Source organism: Amblyomma mixtum, chromosome 1, assembly GCF_055824585.1.
Source record: "Amblyomma mixtum isolate Tamu chromosome 1, ASM5582458v1, whole genome shotgun sequence".
NCBI lineage: Eukaryota > Metazoa > Arthropoda > Arachnida > Ixodida > Ixodidae > Amblyomma > Amblyomma mixtum.
The window spans coordinates 233,264,258-233,286,528 of NC_143012.1; the positions used below are offsets into that span (position 1 = coordinate 233,264,258).

The 22,271-nt window shown below is 44.6% G+C and overlaps 1 pseudogene; it reads right to left on the reverse strand.

The window, feature by feature from the left end:
* Positions 1 to 4,565: 4,565 nt before the first annotated feature.
* On the reverse strand, positions 4,566 to 12,587 carry LOC149371138 (uncharacterized; annotated as a pseudogene).
* Between the last annotated feature and the right edge of the window lie 9,684 nt (positions 12,588 to 22,271).

The window sequence follows — 22,271 nt, forward strand, 5'->3', positions numbered from 1 at the left end:
TAGTCAAGCTAAACTTAGCGAAGGAATTTCAGCGTGATAGTGTAGCAACGCGCACGTTCAGCGGAATGTTTTCTCATTGCTTCCAAGAGAACTAGCATGCTTGCTAACAGTTAAAATGCAGGATTTTATTATGTGTATGCAACAGGAGTTTGATATAGCCCATGAAGCCGCAATTCCGAAAGCTTATTCAAGCGAGTGATAAGAATGAAGTAATGCTATTTGATAGGGCGGGTTTGGCGCTGACGCTTGGCCTCAGAATACGCACGTAAGACGCGCCTGAAATTTGGCTTTGCGTTCTGATTAAAATGCTTGTAACGGCAATTTGGTATGCATGAACCTGCAGGCGCCCCTTTCACTTACCCACCCGGCACAATCATCCATTTCCTGCCCGTGGTCTCTTTTGTTAGTAATGTAATTTGGAAATTAATTTTTATTCAGGTGGTCAAACACGGTGCGCTTTTCTCTTCAGTATTAGAGGAGAAATCTCCAACCTTGATTTATGATCAGATGTGGCTGTGCAAAGTTTATTAGTTAAAGTCACTGAGAGGAACAGACATATAATTTTACTTCTTATCGCTTCCGGCGCCTCTATAAGCGCAGCCCGATGAAATGCAGAGGATTTTGTCTCTCCCGGATTGTGCCCATCGTATTCGAGTTTGGAGCATTTGAGCAGTGTCCCCACACAGTAATTTTTTAATGCCATAGCGTTAAAGGCCCAATTGCCTTGAAGATACCGTTCCGGCGTAATGAATGAAAAATCATGAGCGTGACTGGCAGGTGGTCCTCAGAGAGCAACTTATGAGGCAGGTAGGCCGCTTATGTCACGTGAACTTAAGGCATGATCGCAACCTGCCCTCCAGATAGTAAGCAAACTGTCCACCGTGACGAGTGGCGGTCAAAGTAATGATTCGTCACTCGGGAACATCAACCAGTGCCGCACAGGCTGACAGCACCTGCCATCACAGGGCAGTGGCGCATCGGTCAAGCTTTGCATCATTGCGCCAAAAGTCGTATGAGGATTCCCAGGGGTCTCTGAACGTAAAGAGTGACCTTCTGCGTACGCGGGAAATAACCCATCACGATCTCGCGTCATACCCTTGAGCTAGAGCTTAAGCATGCCCTCCAGTATTTTTTATCTTTTGCTCACAATGATGTCCACTTTCCTCATCCTTATAACTAAGGAAACTGGATGCCAACAGTAAGGCCAATCTAGAAATTTCCTCAATCATCTTCTTCTTACATTGTTGAATTCTTCTTTCTCACTCGCATGTGCTACACGCAGAAAAGCGCAAGGCAGTTGTTGTTTCCTTATTGCGCACGGAAAGTAGAATTGAAACCACGACATTTCTTCCAACTATTAGCGTATTACGGAACCATACAAGCAAATGGGAAAGCTTGGTGTGCTAAGCAGAACCCATAAAAGTAGGTCCGGCTGAAAAACGAAACTATCGAAATCGCTAGCCACTTGCGCACCGATTTACTTTCTTGGGCTCCTATGCAAAGGTATAACTGCGCGGACAGGCGACTGCAGCGGAATGGCAAATACAATGCTCTACGATGCTTGTTGGTACGCCACTTGTGTTTATTTTTATTTTATTTATTTATTTATTGATTCGGCGATCTTTTGCAAGACCTTCGCAGGGTGGGCACACAATATAGAAATCCATAAATGCTGGAAAGAACAAAATGATCTCAGGAACAAAGAAACAATTCAAGAACAATTGATCAACAATTTAAGATCAAGAACACAATTGTAAAAAGTACAAACAAAACACAGAAATGTAGCGGTACGACAATATATAAAAGTTAAAAGGTTGCTTTCAAACCTTTTTAGTGAAGTCTGGGTTACTGCATCATTAGCTAGATTATTCCAGTCTGTAATCGTTCTGGGGAAAAAGGAGTACTTAAAGGTGTTAATTCGTGCATTTAAAGGTGTTACTGTAAAATCATGGCGCTGTTTGTGTTGTACCCTCAGGAGAGCGATATAATATTGGATGTGTCAATATTGTACTGGCCTTTTATTAACTGAAAAAAAGAATTTTAGACGACAGATGCAATTTCTGTGAGAGACTGGAAACAAACCACTTTGATTAAGAAGTGCAGTGATAGATGTGCGGTTATATGAATTGTAAATAAACCGTGCTGCTTTCTTTCGGACTCGGTCTAATTTAGGAATGTTAGATTTAGTGAAAGGATCCCAGATTATGACGGCATATTCTAACATAGGGCGAATAATAGTGTGATATGAAAGTGAACGTACACTGGGGGAGCCGAGCTTCAGAGCACGTCGGAGGAAAAATAGTTTGCGTAGGGCATTAGCTGCAACATTGTCAACGTGCTCTGTCCAGGAGAGGTTATTGCAGATCCGCAGGCCAAGGTGTTTGTATGTATTCACTTGAGAGAGAACATTGTTTTTAGCAGTATAGTTAAACAAAAGAGGCTTCTTTTTCTGAGTTATGCGCATAAACACTGTTTTATCATAATCTACGCACATTTGCCATTGGCCACACCATGTTATAATCTTAGTGAAATTGTTATTTAACCGGACTTGGTCCTCAGTAGTAGTAATCTTCTCATATAACACACAATCGCCAGCATACAATCTAACAGAAACTGAGATGTTATCGACAATATCATTATTAAAAATCAAGAAGAGAAGCGGCCCAAGAACAGATCCTTGGGGAACGCCGGAATCAACAGGAACTGGAGGGGAAGGGGAATTATTTGCTACTACAAACTGACGACGGTTTCTTAAGTAGGCTGTTATTCGTGCGAGTAATTTGTCAATTTTTAGTACATTACCTAATTTGTGAAGAAGCTTGTTATGCGAAACTTTATAAAATGCGTTTTTTAAAGTCCATAAATATAGCATCAGTCTGCTTTCCTTCATTTATTGCCTGCGCAAAATCATGTATAGTTTGTACTAGTTGAGTGGCAGTGGAAAATACTCGTCTGAAGCCATGCTGTGCATTAGTTAGAAAATTGTTTTGTTCAAGAAAATCTGCTATATGTTTATGAATGATGTGTTCTAAAAACTTGCATGCTGTAGATGTTAACGATATCGGACGGTAATTCTGAATAGATGCTTTGTCTCCAGTTTTGTAAATTGGTTTAATTCTTGCCGTTCTCCAGTAATCCGGTAATGATCCTTCATTTAATGATTTGTTAAATAACATGCATAAATACTTGGCACACCATTCTGCATAACGCTTCAGGAATGCGTTGGGAATGTCATCTGGTCCGGGAGATTTTTTTACATCAAGCTTCATTAATAAATTGAGAACACCTGCCTCGGAAATCACATCAGGAATTGAAGGCAAGTTCACGGAATAGCAGGGAAGAGAGCTGCCATCCCGCGTAAGCACCGAATTGAAGTAGTCATTAAAAGCCCTGGAAACCAAAGCATCATCACGCTCACATATCCCATTTACTTTGAAAGTATCATGAGATTGTGAAGCTGGAGTTATCTGCCTCCAGGATTTTCCAGGGCATGTTTTAATGAAGGTAGGTAGCTGAGTAGAAAAAATACTTTTCCTTGTCATGGGCAATCAGCTGTTTTAGTTTTTCTATTTGTTCATCAATGATCGTTTGGGAATAGTTTCCTGCTCTTAATCTTTTTTTTCCATTCTTTTTAGCTTTCGTTGTGAGCGTAATGCCTCTCGTGTTATCCAAGGGTTACATTTTGGGGACTTTTTTGCAATTTTTGGAACGAAGCGTTCAATACACTGAAAGACAACAGTTTTGAAAAATAGCCATAAGTCATTCACATTTCCATTAAAATTTATAAAGTGGCCGTAATGAAAGTCAAGCATATCAAGAATAAATTCATCATGTACACGAGAAAAATTAGGAAAGAAACTGACAGTATTTCGGTGATCAAAGTTTGCATTCGTCAATGCTGGTACAACAGCTTTGTATTTAGAAATACCGGTCGTTACATAGCATTCGACGTTTTCTTTATCAGTACCATTTACAAAAAATAGATCAAGAATTGAATATGAACCATTGTGGACTCCATTAGAATCTGTAACTACCTGAAGCAGGTCAAGGGCAATGGAAATATCAAGCATAGTTTGCTCAATGATGTTATTAGAATACGAAAAGGCAGTCCAGTCTATGTTTGGTAAATTAAAATCACCAGTCAAGATTAGCCTATCATTTTGTTTTGTATGGCGCTCAATATATTTTTTTAGACTCACTAGGAGTGCTACAGAGGAATTGGGTGGCCTGTACACGGCTCCTAAAACGTAACGAACATTGTTTTTGTAAAATTTACAAAAGATGCCTTCTACATGGTCAATACCTGGCATTCTGAAGACTTGCAGTGAAGATTTGAACTGTATGGCCACTCCACCGCCCCTTCCATCTTGGTCTTTGCGAAAAACTTTGTAGTTTTGTCGTACGAATTCGCTGTCAAAACTATGTTTTCCCAACCAGGTTTCAGTGAGTGCAGCGATTTCTACATCATGCGTCAACAGCAGGCCCTCATGTTCCGTAGCTTTGCTGACAATACTTCGACAGTTGACGTTTATCAGTGTGAACCTTTTGTTCATAATATGCATCTGTCATTCCCTCTTTTTCGATATACAATAGCGCTCATTCTTCACTTCGTCCCATCCGAACATAGCCCCGCGATAACCAGCTTATCAAATATCAATTGGGCTTTAGCGCCGTTAGCCTTCTCCACTGCACAGCTTTGCCAAAGCTTTTTTTTCTAATTTCACGAACTCGGCTGGAAAAGTCTTCAGCCACAGAGAATTCGGTTCATTTCAGCTTCGAACAAGCCTGTAACACCGCAAGTTTTCCTCTGTAATCCTCAAACTTCATACTTACGGGGCGGCTTTGATCTTTCTTCTTTTTTCCCAGCCTGTGACACCATTCTATGCTATTGATTTCAACTTCCAATTTTTCTTCAGAGAGTTCTTTCCGGATCGCATTCTGAAGACTGGTAGGAGTTTCTTCGTCACCCTCCTTCAAACCATAAACAATCAAGCTATTTCTCCTGCTCCTGTTTTCTAAATCATCAATTTTTTTAGCATGTGTGAATTATCTTGCTCAATTTGAGCTACCGTTGGTTTTAGATCACTGACCACTTTGTTTATTGATGCCAGACAGGATAGTTTGTCTTCCAGGTTGTCAATGCGAACAGCTAAACCTCCAATTTTATCCTCGAGCGTATTCTGTTTTTCCAGTAACATGTTACTAAAGGCAGTCATATTGGTTTTGCCTCAAACAAGCTCAAGCAACATTTCCTCCTGTGTTGGACCGGGGTTAGATTCAATGTCACCGCACGGTAATAGATCTTCTGTGAATGAACAAACATCAGATAAAAAGTACGCAATGCATAGTGGGCAAGGCAGCAGCAGTAGGCAGCGGTTATCGCTGCGGAAGCATTTAGTAGGCATATAAGAATAATCCTGAAGAATAAAGCAAAAATGGCTGTTGAACATCGTTTCCGATGCGCTGCTGCCGAGCCCACTAAAGACTTTCTTCTCACCTCCAGCTTCGTAAATATTTCCAGCACACGAAAAATTCCTATAAGATAGCATCAGTATTCAGTAGAACTCAATGCTGTCAGAGTAAGACGACTGCTTTTACGAGATTCACTTTTATATTCTTTCACTTAAGCACCCGCGTACAAAATTCCTAATTTCGCATGCAAGCCATTTAAGCATTAAATTTCTCCTTGCCCATTTTTTAAACATTTCTGCACTGAGGCGAGCGCACTGCAGATGGGCTTCCAAATTTGATTATGCAGACTTCGCGAATCCCGTTTCTGATCACTGGAAATAAGCGCTGCAGAGCGGCGCGGGTTCCTCTGGGTTTGTGTAACTTTTCAAGCACAAATTATTGTTGCTTTTTTTAAATTCTTCACGTGTCTATCAACATGCCTGTGGAGATGGCGGGTGCCGCTAGTACATTTCGCCGTGCCTTGCTCTGAGTTGGGGGTTTTCGCACGAACTCCCACCCTACCCTGCTTCTCTTTGGTCCCCCGGCACGTTGCCCAATCAGTCTCTCATCTGCACACATGTTTCATTTGTTCCCGTAGTATTTTCAACATTGTTGTTCATACAATCAATCATGTCTCTCTATACAGCAATTACCGATGCGAACGACCGTATCTCTTTCTCTCCGTCTTTGTTATCCATTGTACGAGAATGGGAGCGCAAACGCGCTTTCTTTGTTCCAGCAGTTCGCCTCCTTTCCCTCGGTTCCGTTCTCTAACTGATCCCTACGCACTGAGCACACATTCATTTGCTCATCGAAGCACCGGCTCCTTTCCAGAGTGCAAGGAGCCCGTCTTATTTCTGGACGCAAATGGTACAGGAAACGAAGATAGAAAATGTGACAGTGGAAATTCAGTATGGTGCGAAACTTCAGGCAGATAAAAGAAAGGTCAGAAAAATATTACAATTCAGGCGGAAAAAAAACTGAGTGCTTCTCTTTTCAAGTGTTAGTCGGTATTCTGTGAATTTGATGCGATGATAGATCACGTCGTTTCGTTTTCAAGTCTCTCCATCCTCGAAAGCTAATTCGCTCTACACGACCTGGCTCCTAACAAGGAAAACATTATGTTTATTCTGGTACTGCTGGAACCATTTCAGACCTCAAGAAGCAAAAACAATTATATTTAAGTGGTTTCAGAGGTACAGAAATGCCAATTCCGAATACGTATGAATAAAAGGTGCAAAAGTTAAAAAAATTGTACGCAAGTAAGTTCCACTCTTTCAGAGGACTTGTAATTTCCAACACACTTATTCTTTATGACTAAAAAGAGTGGTTGTGGGAGGTAGAAAAAGTTCAGGGGGCACTTTGACTGTCTAAAGTGCGTAGAGGCGAAAGCGTTTTCCGCACCACTTTTGCTGCTTCTGTGGCACTGGTGGCGTCACATATAATTGAGTACTAATTACTAAGTGATAACAAATCACTAATTAATTGTTAATTACTGATTAATGTGTGAATACTAATTAACTGCTAATTAATGACGCTTAAGCTTCTTCTTTAGGAGCGGAACGCGACAGCGTGTTGTAGCGCTGCCAGGGAGTCCACCACCCGTTCGGCGCGATGCGTTTCCCTTTGAACGCAACGCTTTTTGAGGAAAGGAAATGGCGCAGTAATTCTCTGTCATCTCGGTGGACACCTGAACCTCACCGTAGAGGAAGAGAGGAAGTGGGAGTGAAAGAAGAAAGACAAAGATGGGCCGTAATGAAGAAAATGAAAATTGTATTCGAGGAAAGGAAATTACGCAGTAACGGTCTCACATATCTCTGTGGACATTCGTCAAAATTCAGGGGGGCACTTTTTTACCCTAAAGTGCGGTCACTGATGTGTGGCTAAGATGTTAAGCTTCGCCTCTAACGCGACAGCGTCATGCAACGCTGCCAGGGAGTCCATAGAACGCCATCGCCCATTCGGTTCTACGCCTCGCTCGTCAGTAAATTGGTTTTTGAGGAAAGGAAATGTATCTGTCTCTCATATCTCGGTGGACACCTAAACCTCGCCGGAAGGGAAGGGAGGAGGATGGGAGTGAGTGAGGACACCGTATTCACTAGACGCGCCTTTGTTCATTCCAAACCATCGAGCTGGCATGGCGGAGTGGATAGCATGCTCGTCTCGCACTCCGAAGACCGGGGTTCGATTCCCGAGCTCGACCAATTTCCTACTCGGTTTTATTTATTTATATGGCCTGACTAGAAAAGTTAATTAGCCTAATTTGGTAATTAAGTAATTAACTTATCTCAGTCCCACTTACTTGGAGCATCACTACATGATCCCTTCAATTAGTTGCATGGCTACTAGGAGGAGGAGGAAAACTTTATTAAAGAAGAGGTCTTAGGCGCGGATTGGGGTCATGTTCCCCTCCCCGCGGTGGGCTCCTCTTCTAGGCCGGACGCCAGGTGGCCGACCGACGATGTCGTTCGGCGACCTCTTCGGCTCGCTCTGTGGCTCGAAGTTGAACCTCCGGGTCCGAGCTGAGCAGCGCGGCCTCCCGCTGAGATTGGGTAGAGAGCTGCAGACTGTGCGATGGCTTGTCTTGAGTACATGAGTATAGGATGTGCGGTGTGTCTGCCTTTTGGTGCCCACAGAGAGAACAGACGGGGCTGTACTGCTCGGGGAACCATATGGAGTACATGTACGGATTAAAGAAATTGTCTGTTTGGAGCTGCCGCCAACTGACTTGTTGTGTTTTACTGAGGGATTTATGTGGCTCTGGGAAGATCTGTCTTTCTTTCTTGAAGTGGGTAGTAATTTCTTTGTAGGTTGTCATTCGCTCCTTGGCCGACCTGAGCTCGGGGTAGCGCACCTCCCGGTTAACCACGAATCCTCGGGCAAATTGGTGCGCCGCCTCGTTTCCAGGATGGTCCGAATGGGCGGGGACCCAGATCAATGTTATCTGGCGGGTATTGGAGATTTTTTGTAAGATTTTTATGGCTGCCGAGTGGGCCCTTCCTTTTGCAAAATTTCGAATTGCTGTTTTGGAGTTACTTATGATGTATTTGGCAGTGGTGGAGGTAATGGCTAAATCTATGGCAGCTTCTTCGGCCTCCTCCGGAAATTTTGTTTTATCTATTGTCGCCGATGCAAGGGGAGAACCTCGATGATCGACATCTGCCAGAGAAAAGGCGTCTCTGTCCGCATGTTCTGCCACGTCCACGTGCGCCGTGTCTTTCTCAACTGAAAATCTTTCGTGAAATGTTTGTGCCCTAGCCTTTCTTCTGTCTGTATTGTAGTGTGGATGCATGTTTTTGGGCAGAAGAGGGACTGTTAGATGTTCGTGCACGTGTCTTGAAATTGGCAAGGTGGGTGTACGGATTCCTTCATATTGTATTCCTGCTTTCTTTAGGATGAAACGTCCCGTTTCAGTGCCTGATAGTCTTTCATATTGTGCGGTGAGGTGTGCTTCTGTCATTTCCGCTAAGGTGTTATGAATTCCTAACTGTAATAGTTTTTCATTTGGAGTATGACGAGGGAGGTTCAGCGCAATTTTGTATGACTGTCTAATTAGAGAATCCAGGTCGTCTCTTTCTCTTACTGTGAGGGTGACGTATGGTGTAGCGTAGTTGACCCTGCTGAGAACGAAGGCTTTTATTAGTCTCCTGGTCTCGGCTTCTTTAACTCCTCCTCGCCTATTCGCGATGCGTCTGATGAGGAAGGAGATTTCGTTGACAGTGTTTCTCAGTTTCTTAATTAACGTGTCGTTTTTTTTTCGTTTGACTGTATCAGCATTCCTAAGATTCTTAGTGTGTCCAGTTCTGGTATGGTTGCCCCTTCCGCGTGGATTTTGATCTCAGGCGCTTTATTTTTCCTTTGACGTTTTGGGTGTTGGATGAGGACTTCAAATTTTTGGGGAGAACACGCGAGTCCTGCGGCTTGTGCCTCCTCTACTACTACATCTGCCGCTTGTTGTAGCGTATCTTGTATTGTGGCGATACTCCCCTTGGTGGTCCAAATGGTGATATCGTCCGCGTACAAAGAGTGTTCTAGGTCTGGGATTTTTGCGAGTGCGTGTGCCATTTTGATGAGGGTTATATTGAATAAGAAGGGGGAGAGGACCGATCCTTGCGGCGTTCCTCTGTCTCCTAAACTTAAGGTGTCGGATTTGATTGCGCCAATTTGAATTTTAGCCGTTCTATCGGAGAGAAAGTCCTTGATGTAGTTAAACGCTCTTTCGCCAACATTCAGCGGTGAAAGAAATTCTAGGATTGATTTGTGTTTGACGTTATCAAACGCTTTTGTTAAATCTAGAGCTAGGATTGCCCTGGTGCTCCTTTGTTGCTCCTGAGATAGGGCTTCGTTTGCTAGTCTGAGCATCGTGTCCTGTGTTGATAAATGTGTTCTAAAGCCAATCATAGTGTGTGGATATAAATTCTCTTTGTTGCATGTGAGACTGGAGTCTGTCTAGTATGACGTGCTCTATCAGTTTTCCTATGCAAGATGTAAGCGAAATAGGTCTGAGGTTTTCGAGTGCGAGCTTTTTGCGCGGTTTTGGGATGAATTTAACGATTGCATGTTTCCAAGCCGCTGGGAGTTTTCCCTCCTTCCAACACTCGTTCGCAAAATGCGTGAGGGCTGTGATGGAAGCATCATCTAGGTTTCTGAGTGTTTTATTGTTAATGCCGTCTTCTCCCGGGACGGATGTCGTGCGTATCTTATGGAGGGCTGCTCTTATTTCCGCTATTGTTATGTCAGCGTCCAGGAGGGGGTTAGGTTGTCCTTTATAATCTGGTAGTGACTGCGTCTCTCTGGTTGTGCAGAAGTATTTCTGCTGTAGCGTGTTGATAATGTCTTGATTCGTGCCTGGGTCCATGTTTAAAATTTTGGTGATTTCCCTTTGAGTCGTAGCTTTATTTGATTCCGGATCAAGGAGATGCCGCAGAAGATTCCACGTCTCTCTCGTGCCTAGATTGCCATTTACATTTTCGCAGATATGGTCCCATTGCTGCCTTGCGATTTCTGCGGCGTGGTGTTGAATTTTTTCTGTGAGTGTGAGTATCTTGTTTCTAAGCTTTTTGTTGTATTTTTGTTTAAGCCATCTTTTTTCTAGGCTTTGCCTTGCCTCCCACATGTGTGTAAGTCTGCTGTCAATCGCAATTACGTCTAGGTCATGTACTAGTTCTTTAGTGGCCTTTCCCACATCTGATAGGAGGGTTTGTGTCCACTGTTCTAGGTCTGTGATCGGTTCCTGATTTTGGTCGCGGATCGTCCTAAGTTTGTCCCAGTCGGTGATCTTGTTTTTTCTGGGTTGGGGTTTGAGATTGGCAATGGCGATTTTAGATGCTATGATATAATGGTCACTTCCCAGATTTTGTCTGGTGTTGCTCCAGCTTAAGTCTGGGAGATTTTTGCCTATCGTGAGGTCCGGGCACGTGTCCCTGCACACGCTGTTACCTATCCTGGTAGGTTGCATGGAATCCGTGTATTGGGTTAGCCCTCTTTGCTGGATAAAATCAATTAGGGCCGTGCCTTTCTTAGATATAGTTGCGTGTCCCCATTGCACGTGTTGAGCGTTGAAGTCGCCCACAATTAGGGTTGGGTTTTGGCCTGCAATTTGTAGGGCTTTCAGTATAGCGGCTTTCGCTGGTCCAGCCTGCGCACTGGGGTGGCTGTATGCGTTCAGTATGAACAGAGAAGAGGAGTTTCTTTTGCTGGGTAAAATTTCGATTAATATACAGTCGAGCTCTACGTTTTCAATTTCGTGGTTAACCACGGTAAGGTTTCTATGTACCATCGTAGTGGTTAAAAGTTGTTCTGTGATGTGACATGGCAGAACTTCGCGGTACCCTGGAAGTTTTAGTCGAGATATTCTGGGTTCTTGGATCGCTATTACGTCAGGTTTTTCGAATTGCGATTGAATATGTAACTGCAGATCTGCTTTTTTGTTGCGCATAGATCTGCAGTTCCACTGCCAAATTATTATGGTTTTAGGATTGGCCATTTTGCTGGGATAGATCGATTGGGGCCCCTTGAGCTGACGGGGGAAGCCGACGTAAAATTTCCTGTAAAATGGTGTCGATTACCCCGAACTTGTGATTTACATCCTGTATGTGTTCGAGTCTTTGTGATAAATTTTCAACTGTTTGTGTTACGTTATCGAGTTTCTGACTGTGCTCTTCCACTTTTTGTTCGAGTTTTGGGACTCTATCCTCCAGTGAGGGATTTCTAACATCAGCTACTGCTCGTTTTTTGCGAGGTGTTTCTTCCTTGTTTACTACGCGTACTGGGGTTTCGACTGTTGCGGACACAGTAGTTTCCATTTCTGTAACTTCCTGCACGGCAAGTGGTTTTGGAGGAGGGTCCTTAGATTTGGCGGGTGCTTTTAGTTTACTGTTTTCCTGTTCTAAGTGTTTGATGCGGTCCGTAAGTATTTGAATGTGGTGGAGTGCCTGATCGAGTTTCGACTGTAATAAGTGCAGCTCCGTCCCCTTTCCGTGAGAGGCCACTCCCGCCCAGCTCACCTGTTTCGGTCCGGGGCTCTGCGTCCGGCTGCTGGTGCCGCTGTCACCTCCACTGCGGCTGCTGCTGCGTCCACTGCGGCTGCTGCTGCGTCCGCTGTCCAAGGGCGGGAAGGAGCTCGAGCAGTCCTTTCTTTGGGTGGATGTTGAGTCGTCGCTGGCCCGGGATTTTGATCTTGATTGGTGCTCCGACGTTTTAGTGTGGGGTCGTATAAATCTTTTTTTGCAGCTGGTATCGCCTGTGCGGTGCCCTTCTCCGCAGACAATGCAGACTGGGTCGCAGATTTCTTCTTTGAGGGGCTGGTTTCCGCAGTACGGGCACCGTTGTTGCGGTGGCTCTGGACATACGTCTCTTCTGTGTCCGACTCTTCTGCAGTTCGTGCACGCCTCTACTTTTGGAATGAAGGGGTAGACCGGATACAGGACGCTGAAGTATATGATGCTATCTGGCAATTCGTCCGCGTCGAAGTGGAGCAGGAGGGACTTTGATGTTCTTCCCATGGTTCGTGCTTGGACGATTTCAGGGTTTCTTTTGCGAAGTTCTTTCATCATTTCTTGCTGCGTTTCGCCATCGTAAGCCCTGTAGATGATGCCCTGCAAGGCCTTGTCCGGAGGAGCGATGTACGACGTCATGATGAAGTCTTTGCCTTCCAGCTCGATTTGTTTGACTGCGACGTAACGTAGTGCGTTTGCCTGCACCGGCGTCGATATGGTGAACACATTCTTTGTACAGATGGTTCTGGATTGGTCTTTGTCAGCCTCGGTCGCGGTAATGCCGCTAGCTGATGCGATAGTGCCGGATGGATTTCTCGGTGTAGCGCGTGATGTCTACGCCACCCGTCGGTCTGTAGATTATCTTATAGTCTTCCTCCGGTAGTCGTGGAAGCGGTTTCTTAGGATGGAGTGGAGGGAGAGGTTGCGCCTTCGACTTTTCGGTTTGCTTATTTGGCTTCTGAGCTGTTAATGGCACAGCTTTGGGGTCCTGATTACGGTAAGACACAATCGTTTTCCAATCGGGCGTTTCGAATTCGTCTGGGGAGGCGTTCGTCCCAGCTACGGCGTACTCCATGACTGCCGCCGTGGCGTTCGCGCCGCGCCAGGCCTGGCGTTCGGGTAAGCTAGGGCGCCGGAGCGACGCTGGCTTTAGACAGTCGGAGCTCGGTCGCCCGGGCTCCGATTTGCTTAAATGAGTTCTTGAAAGGTGCCGTATAGACTCACGCTTCTTGTCCGTGTGTCGGAGTCGAAGTATCCTGGGTTTTTTCCTTGCAGAAGGTGCTCGAACGCGGAGCCCATACGAAGCACATGCGCCTCCGTTGGCCCTCTAGCGGGAAAAAAAAACCCATGTTTACTACCCAAAGTACAATTGGCCCCATTTGAAATTCGAGCACTGTTACTTCACAACCGTTTCGACCAATTGAAAAGCGTGACATTTCTGTCGACAATTGCTGCTTACAACGATGAGACATTAAAGGCTTTCGCCTTAATATTCAGCCATATTTCCTGGCCAAACACTATAGAACTAACAGTCGTAGACTAATATCGGTTTCCATTGCGTTCGCCATTCCAACCGTGCGCCGCCATGCATTTCTGCGTCTCCTAATGCGTGGTTGCAGAGTGCAGCTTTGCGCGCCCCGAACTCTGAAAGAGGCCATTAGTCCAAGCACCCAGTCCAAGCTTAGTCCTTAGCAGTTTACTGCACCCGCTGAACCAGCGGTCTTTGTTCTTCTACGCTTGAGCTGGACAGCACCGCCACCCGACTGCTGAAGGCGTGGGTTTGGGATTTTTGACACGGCCTGGAAGCTTTGGCAAGCCCACGTAGTGTGACATGGTGCAGAGTGTTCTCAGCATACAGCGCATGTGCTTGGGCATAATGTGGTGGCTGTGTGGTGTGAGAGGATGATGTGTGGGTATGTGTTCGTCTCTACCTACCTCCAAGCTTCGGATTCTTCCAGTGTCAGCTCCGTGCGTGCTGAGTAGTAGATTCGCCGATTCAGCTTGCTGTAGATAAGGATCTCGCTGTAGTGTTGTTGGACCGTCTCAGGAGCCGATGTCTTCTTTCGCGGCTACGGCGGGCGCCCCTAATCACCGCTTAGAGATTCTAGCCCTTTGTTCAGATGAGTGGGCTCAGGAACATGTGGTTTTGCGTTTTTAGGATACGGTGTGCATTTGCTTGTATATGACCATTTTACCATAACTTCGGCATGCGACCTCGTAATCACTATCACGTGTATTTTTCTTCCGGATGATCTCACTTTTAAGTTTCGACACTCCTCAAGCCAGAGCTGAGTTGAACTATGTACAGCACTACAGACAGGTTATCCTTACAAGTGGGGAGTTGCTACACATAACTGGAGAAGAATGTTTGGTAGCGTGAGCTACACTGGCCGTGAATGAGCCACTTTCGCGTGAGCGTGGATGAACTAAGCTGCGCATGCGCGAGGAGCGAGTGACGTCATAGCTGCGCAGCTGGTGCGCCGGAGCCGACAAGAAGAGGGAGAGGATGATGAGGAACGACAGCCAGGCTACACCCATGGAGAAGGAAAGCAAAGCCGCTGCTGAGCGGCGCAGAAGAGCGGAAAAGTTGAATCTGCCGGATCCCTAAGTTTTTGCCTGGCAGTTAGCGGTTAACCAGAGGAAGAACCAGAGGAAGAACCAGAGGAAGAACGAAGAGGAAGATCAACGAGAGGAACGCCTAGCAAAGCGGTGTCGTCAGGAAGCTGAGCGGCGGGCCGGGGCCTCTCAGCAGCAGCCTCAGGACAATGCCAAGACTCGCCGATCGAGGGACTATACGGTTAAACTCACTGAAAGTGCCAGTGCGTCTCCACTGCGCGCTTGGCCTTCGCCTGTTCGTTTTTCCTATGGTTCACCGCTAACTGCCAGGCAACCACTTCGGGATCAGGTAAAACAAAGCTCACGCTGCGCATAACCTAGAATAGCCGAGCTAAGCTACTGCCTAATTTTTACGACGGCCGTTACCTTCTTGGTAAGTGATCCTGTAAGTGTATTGATCTTGATAGGTAGGCTGCATTGAACTTCTAAGCAGTAAATATTGCAGTGAAGATAATAAATGTAGAAACTAGAGGCCATTCATTTCAGTTTTAATGCAACATTTTTCTACATCACATTGTGCGATTTTACATCCATTAGTCACAAAAGTCGCGGATATATATAGAGAGCGATGTTATTACAAGGCCACGTGGCCTTGTGACGTCATCACAACTTGCCCGCCGTGGCATGTGGCACTTAATTTAATTCAGTTCAATTTAGTCACCTTCCCTCAAGCTGGTCTGGTGCTTTCTCACGCAACTTAATCGAGGTGAGCAAAGCAGGTGAAACAGGTTGCGGGGAAAGTGGCGATGATTGGTCGAGAGGAGGATGGCGTCTGAAGATCACGTGGCCATGGCCCAAATGCCATCGATTCCTTCTACACAACTGGTTTCAACCTGCTTGCCTCGCCCTTTCCCGGTGCCTCGGGAAAGGTCGAGACAAGCAGGTTGGAACCAGTTGTATGGCAGGTGTCGACAGCATCTGGGTCTCCGACATGGGCGAAGAAAACAGAGGCGTATAAAAAGAAACTTTACGAAGGTACACTCAACGCATGATTATTGCTTACCAATAAAGGTGCGATGACAGAAACCACATTGGGTAAGGAGGGAAGGAACTGGCACAAATGAAGAAACAAGTAGCGGCAACTTTGCTTCTAGTAATGTCGGAGGCTAAGATGACCCAAACTTCCTCATATTCTTTTATCCCGATAGGGTTAAGGAGCCTGTGTCGCAGAAAAGCGTGCGTCGGCATCGATTACTGGGAGCTAAAAATCCAAAGAAATCCCCAAAGAAGCAACCTACGTAGCAGCGGGGAAACCAAGGCCACGTGACTTTGCGGCGCATCACGACTTGCCTACAACGTTTTGAGCAAACTTCCTATCGTGGATAAATTATTGATTGGTCGCGAGAGGTTGCTCGGGAAAAGCCACCTGGGTGGCACAAGCCCTTATCCACTGGAGGGGCTTATGCGCCATTGTCATCGCAGCTAGGTGGCGCATCGCTTACCTGATAAACCACTCCACCAGGTGTTGTGTAAGAACCATCACGGACCTATGAATGTAAAGTAGCGAACGACTAGTTCCACATATATAGGCATTGTATCACACCCTTATGATCAAGCTTAAGTGTCCCATTCATATCTTTATAAATATAAAGCCTGAATGTAAGGAGATTTGTTATTTTTAATGAAACACTCCTCGTAGTTACTACCAATATTTTATTATGGAATGGCACAAAAAGCGTTTCATGGTAGGTGTTCCTTAACAAAGCAACGTCACACCGTCCTTACTTACAACCAGGAGTGCATTGTGCCACAGCTTAGCTGAGCAAAATTCTAGCTTCCACACCACTCCACACACCTCGTGAACTTCATTACTGTCCTTTGCAAGAAGGGCTTCCTGAGCGTCGCCACATTGCTGGCAGGGCTAGTTTGTTCACTCTGTTCTAAACCGATGGAATCGACATTGAAACGTGTTCGCAACAGCCCAGATAGAAGGAGTTTTACACCTCTCTCGCCTGATGAAAAGGCTTATAGTCAGCTCAGTAAAAGCCAGATTGAAACTGATTTTATCATGCCTACCCAACCATCTTCTTTCTCAACCTTGCGTTCAGAGAGCATAATTGCATTCGAGGCTGTATCTTCCCGGAACTAGTGTCTGATTCGAAATTTATATCATGTCTATCCTTTCTGTACAAAATCTAGCACCTGCTGCCCGCTTATTATCCACATGTATGCTTTAGAAAGTTCCTAAGAAGTATGTCAAAGTGTCCTTAAGTTATACTCACAGGCCATGTAGCCAAAAGAAAATGGACCTTTCTTTATTGCTTCGGCCGCTTGGGTCTGGGTTCGATTCGATTCGCTCTTCCGTTTAACAAGCCTGTCCATTCGGCTCAGCACAGGTGTTAGTTTAGTAGTAAACTTCGCGAATAATGTTTGATTTATATACTTTTGCTACACCACTCAAGTTCCCGCTCGTCACTGCGTTTGCCTAGTCATTCTATTCATTTACTTTTGGTATTGTCTTGCATAATCTGTTTCTCTGTTTCGTAGTTTTCATACGAAAGCTTACCGACTACGCTCCAACTGGTGATCTTGCTTCTTCGGTCTTTTCGCTAGTTCCAGGGCCTACTACCCGATACAGTCTTTCATATGAAGTCTACTTGCGTGTATTACGCTGTTTACCGGTCGTAGAAATGACTCGCTTCATCGTGTTCTCCAATCGCACTGGGAGAAAGTACAAAAATATTTCCAAAATGTGGCCGTCAGAGAATTGATGGCGTGATGCCAGTGCATATTTACAGATAGCTTGCAGGTAAAATGCACTTTATTTTCATATTCTTTCCTGATTTTTATTCCTTGTGTATTTCCTCCAGACTGAGGACAGCAGAAGCGCATCAGACTACAATACAGGACCGCCACAATATGGAAAGCCCCCCCCCCCCCCTGCACCTTTAAACGGTGTGCTTGAGACTGAAGTTGTTTTCAAACGTCGCATGTTTTGCGCTTCTGCGACATTATTTTCACTTGTTTCGCAGCATAAAATTAGGTAACCTTCAGTAGAATGTGCCTCTGCAGTATAAATCTGGGCTTCAATCGTCTTCTCTTCAATCGTCTACTTGCCTGTGCACTCCCAAGAAGTGAAGTTTGATTGCAGCCCTTCGGTGACAGCGTACATGTGTAGCTTATGGTCATGAATTTATATTAGTAATACGCCGAGTATATGTACCTGCAGAAGATTGGACGGACAAGTAAACAGAGACGAGCATACATATATGTCACATGACCGTCTCTGCCCTATCTGGATTGAAGAAGTGAGCAGCTGCTAGCGTCGCAATGCAGGCGGGAAAGAAGGTCCCATGACAAGTGTGCCACAGTGTCATGCATGCTAGTCGACGTTGCTGTACGTACACATGAAACGAGCGATTCGGGAGAGGCCCGCAAGAATGAATTTATTCCGTCTTGGCGCCGATGATAACAGCGTTTTTGACATCCTAGAAACTGATATAACTACTACTGATGGCCTGCTACAAATATCTAGTGCCCAAGAGGTGTCCACCTGTAGTAGTTAAAAGTTAAAGTGTTAGAAATCAGTTCACCAAGTTACTAGTCCTAATGATTCCCTTGTTCGATGTCCGCCATAACGGGAAACAATGCACCACGAACACCGCTTTTATGCCATCTGTTAACACCATTTTCTACCATCTTTCTTTCTGTCTGCCTCAATGCCTCAAAAAAACGGATTTTTAAAAAGTAACCAGTATTGATCTTCACTGAAAAACTCTCTACATGTGCGTCTTAATAGCGTGCAAAATGGGCTTTTTTTCTTCCTCAAACGCAAGCATGCTATTTCAGCTCAGTTTATTTCGTACAAATTTTATGCCAAATATTTTCTAAGTGCGCTCCAGTACGACAAAAAGTGAGATCCACCTCCAGCGATGTGGTCGCGAGGACGGAACGGTTTAACATTAACGCAGTTATTGTTCAAGGTAAAAGCAATGCGTTATGCACCTAAACATTAAATGCATGACAACAAATTCTCAGAGTACACTATTATAATCTGTAATCACGAGTTGCACTTTCAAAGGTTTTCACCTATCTGTGCAGATGAGTGCATTCTTACAAACATGATTCCAACTCCTCTAACTATACAGCATTAGTTACGTACATTTTTAAGGGTTCTACACCCAGACGTTTATGCCGAGACAACTGAACATGTCAGAAGCGTACTGCTAAATCTGTAGGTAACCAAATAGAAAGAAACACAGAGAGACCAATCAGAACGGGTCTTAAGAAGAATGCGGATTATTTCAAAGACTGCTGAAAGGAAAGCGGCCCTTAATGAAAAATTCCCGTGGACCTCTGTTGCTATTCAGCCGAGCTGCTCACCCGCTTTGTACTGGGAAAATTGGTTTTATCGCCGTAGACAAAAGCCGACTGCACTAACCTGCTCGCTAGTCTGGCCGTACAGACAAAAAAGGCTGTCGTCGTTCATTCGTTGTCTGTACGTTGACGCTCTACGCTAGCCGATCACTGAAGACACCTCTGGCCTTCGGACTCAAAATAAATTTGTTCACGCAGCTTTCGCATGACCGGCCCGGTTCTAAAGAAACTTTACCTAGAAGAGGACAAAACCTTGAGTCCAGTTCAAAACTTCACTTTTTTAAGAGCACATGCGTGCTCAAAATTCCCGAGGGCACACTTACAAGTCCCATGCAGTTAGATTGAATCTGCTGCTATAAAAGTCGAAGCGCCATGGGGAAGACTGTGTTCACCCGTGTCATCCCTATGGACATCGCGTGTAATCGTGAGGCAAAATGTGGAATGATCTAAGATACTGTAACGAAGATATTCATAAGAATGGCGTAATGTTCCGATGTGTAACAAAATTCTGCTTTTCAAGTTTGTCCTGTGTTCCCCTCGAGCAGTTAAGGCTGCAATAGAAAACAAGATAGTTGCGTTTTTGCAAATAAATTGCAGAAAACTAGAAATGTCCCGAGGATGAATCTGCGGATATATTCATTGTTAGTGTGCAATCTAACGACGCAAAAAGCTGCGTTGGTAAGCAACTCCCCTTTAAAAAAAATGCGGATCCAAAATTTGTATGACAGTTTATGTGGATTATGCACTGAAATTTGGGGCGAATATAAGACGTTTGCTGTTCTCTGCATTGAAATTTAATAATAGATAAGAAAATAGAGAATTTATGTGCGTTTTTTTATACTATAATAAAAACATAGCCGAGGAAAGAAGCAAAGGAATGCAGCGCTAACCACATAACAAAATCGGGATGGGTTGACTGGAGTAATAGACCCTGCGGCCAGCTTCTGTCATGGTTAGCTGAATGTAGTCGTACACTTCTCCTGTTATACTTCAATTTTACACAGCGTCCAAAATATCCCCTTTCACTCCATTCCTGCAAGAACAACCTTCGGCTCAGTGCGGTAACATGGGAGCACATTTGTTCCAAAGTGGAAATATATGCCAATTAGTTATGTCCAACATACACGAAATTACGGTTACCAGTTACTTGAACAAGCGAAATAACCTTGGATTAGCCCAATATCGCGTCGTAACAAGCGAGCACGTTTTTAGCGGAGCCAGTGCTGCGTAGCGTCATTGACAGTAAACACACTTGGAATAGTGCACGGGCGCTGTAAAACGCTTCCTTAGAATGTCAAGACAGATGTCGCTAGCATGAGCAGCGTTGCGAAGAAGAAAAGTCGAAGACAAACAAGAAACAACTAAAACATTAATGGAGCAGCCGAACTGTGAAAGTCTCTTGAGACTTAAAAAAAAATGAATATATAGCGGACGCTGGCCTGCCCCCTCGTTGTTCTAGGCCACCGCCAAGAGAAAAGAAAATGCACTTTCGGTCCGATCAACTCACGCACTATGCTCTATCGTTAACCCAAGACGAAAGCAGAAATTTCAAAACCAGGATGTTGCCGCAGGTTTGCGTTTACTTGGCCTATACACTACTGCTTGACAGACACGCAGCACACTGAGCCTCGGTCTGGGCATCCAAAAAGAAAGCACTCATATCCCACCACTGAAAGAGCGCGATAGAAATTTTAACAGGGCAACTTCATTACCTATTGATCAATATGCGTTACACTACGTTTCGGGCTTCATTTTTTTAAGAGTGCCAGAAGCCCAAGTTTCCATTTCCTGCTTTCTCATAAGTTGGCATAGGTTTGCTGTGCTTACTACTCAATGAGGAGTTCAACTTCCGTCTTCAATGCTTGTAACGTTTTTCTCCTGGTTACAATTCTCTGTAATACGAGGGGGTACCCAAAAGAAAGCGGACAAAATTTTTTGGTCGGCAAAGCTTCTGTGGTACCGCGTTTTGCCACTAGGAGCGCATAGAACGAACATTCCAGAGTCAGTAAGCCGAGTGCCGTCGTTGAAGGAGGTCAGACTAGTTTACGCAGAGTTTTAGTGTGACGACTGTTTTGTGTGAATGTCGTTTTTGCAGTGGCTGCTTTTCGTGAACAGCGTGCCACAGTGAAATTCTGATTTTTGCTCGGAAAACGTTGAATGGAAACTCTTGAAATGTTAAGAAAGACGTACAAGGACGACGCTATGGGGACAACTGAAGTGTTCCTGAATCGAATCCTGAATCAAAGCAACAATCATGCCAATTGAAAACTTCAAATTCACCTCGCCTCCAGAAAGCTCGTCAGGTGAAACCAAACCTCAAAATAATGCTGATTTGTTTTTTCGACGTGAGAGGAGTCATCCATTGAGAATTTGTTCCGCAGGGTCAGACAGTTAGCCAGGCTTTCTATATACTTGGATGTTTTGAAAAGACTGGGCAACAGTGTGCGGTGGAAGCGGCCAGATTTGTGGCGGTCGGGTGACTGGTTTTTCCATCATGGCAATGTCCCTGCTCACACAGCCCTGTCTCTACGACAATTTTGGACCAAAAATGGCATGACCCCTATTCCTCAACCCTCATACTCTCCTGACCTTGCCCCGTGCTACTTTCTTTGTTTCCTAGAATAAAAAAATAGGAGAATGGAAAGCGTTTCGCTGATGTTGCTGAAGTGAAGAAAAAAACGACGGAGGCACTGTCAAGCATCACAAAAGATGAATTTAAACAATGTTTTGAAAAATGGAATGAAAGATTCGACAAGCGTATCATTGCAAGTGATGAATACTTTGAAGGAGATTGAAGGTCTGTGCTTTAAATGTGAACCAATAAGTTCAAACAAAAATAAGTCCGGTTTCTTTTGGGTACCCCCTCGTAAGTAGTTCAGCTATAAGAAGTATAAAATTAGTTAATCACAAATAAATGTTGGCAGAGAAATAGAAACAAAGTCGAAGTGTTAATGTGCACATAAACTTCATGAAAACAAAAACTGGTCATGATAATGATTCAGCAGGGCATAATAATTCGCACTGTAGGCCGTGCTGATCCCTCATAGTGTGAGAAAACACAGAACTTTCATCGCACATATGCCAGCCGATCTTTCCGTTCTTCTCCTCAGTCCATAGTGGTCAACATTGCCTGCTTAAAAAAGCCTCCTTCGGTCCGAATGCGCGGACACTAAAACTAAAATAGACTGCTGACATAGCAAGCAGAGCTGGGCTTCGGTTGAAGGAAGTTGAGGGAAACTGTCCGGTTTTGAAAGTAGCGAAAATAGATATTTTTACGAATTGATCATATTCACTACATTGTTCATTTTTGTTCATGTTGATCATATTCATTACAGGACCCTTCGAAAGCACTAATAGCGCAGTGGAAGGGAAATCAACACATCTGTGCTC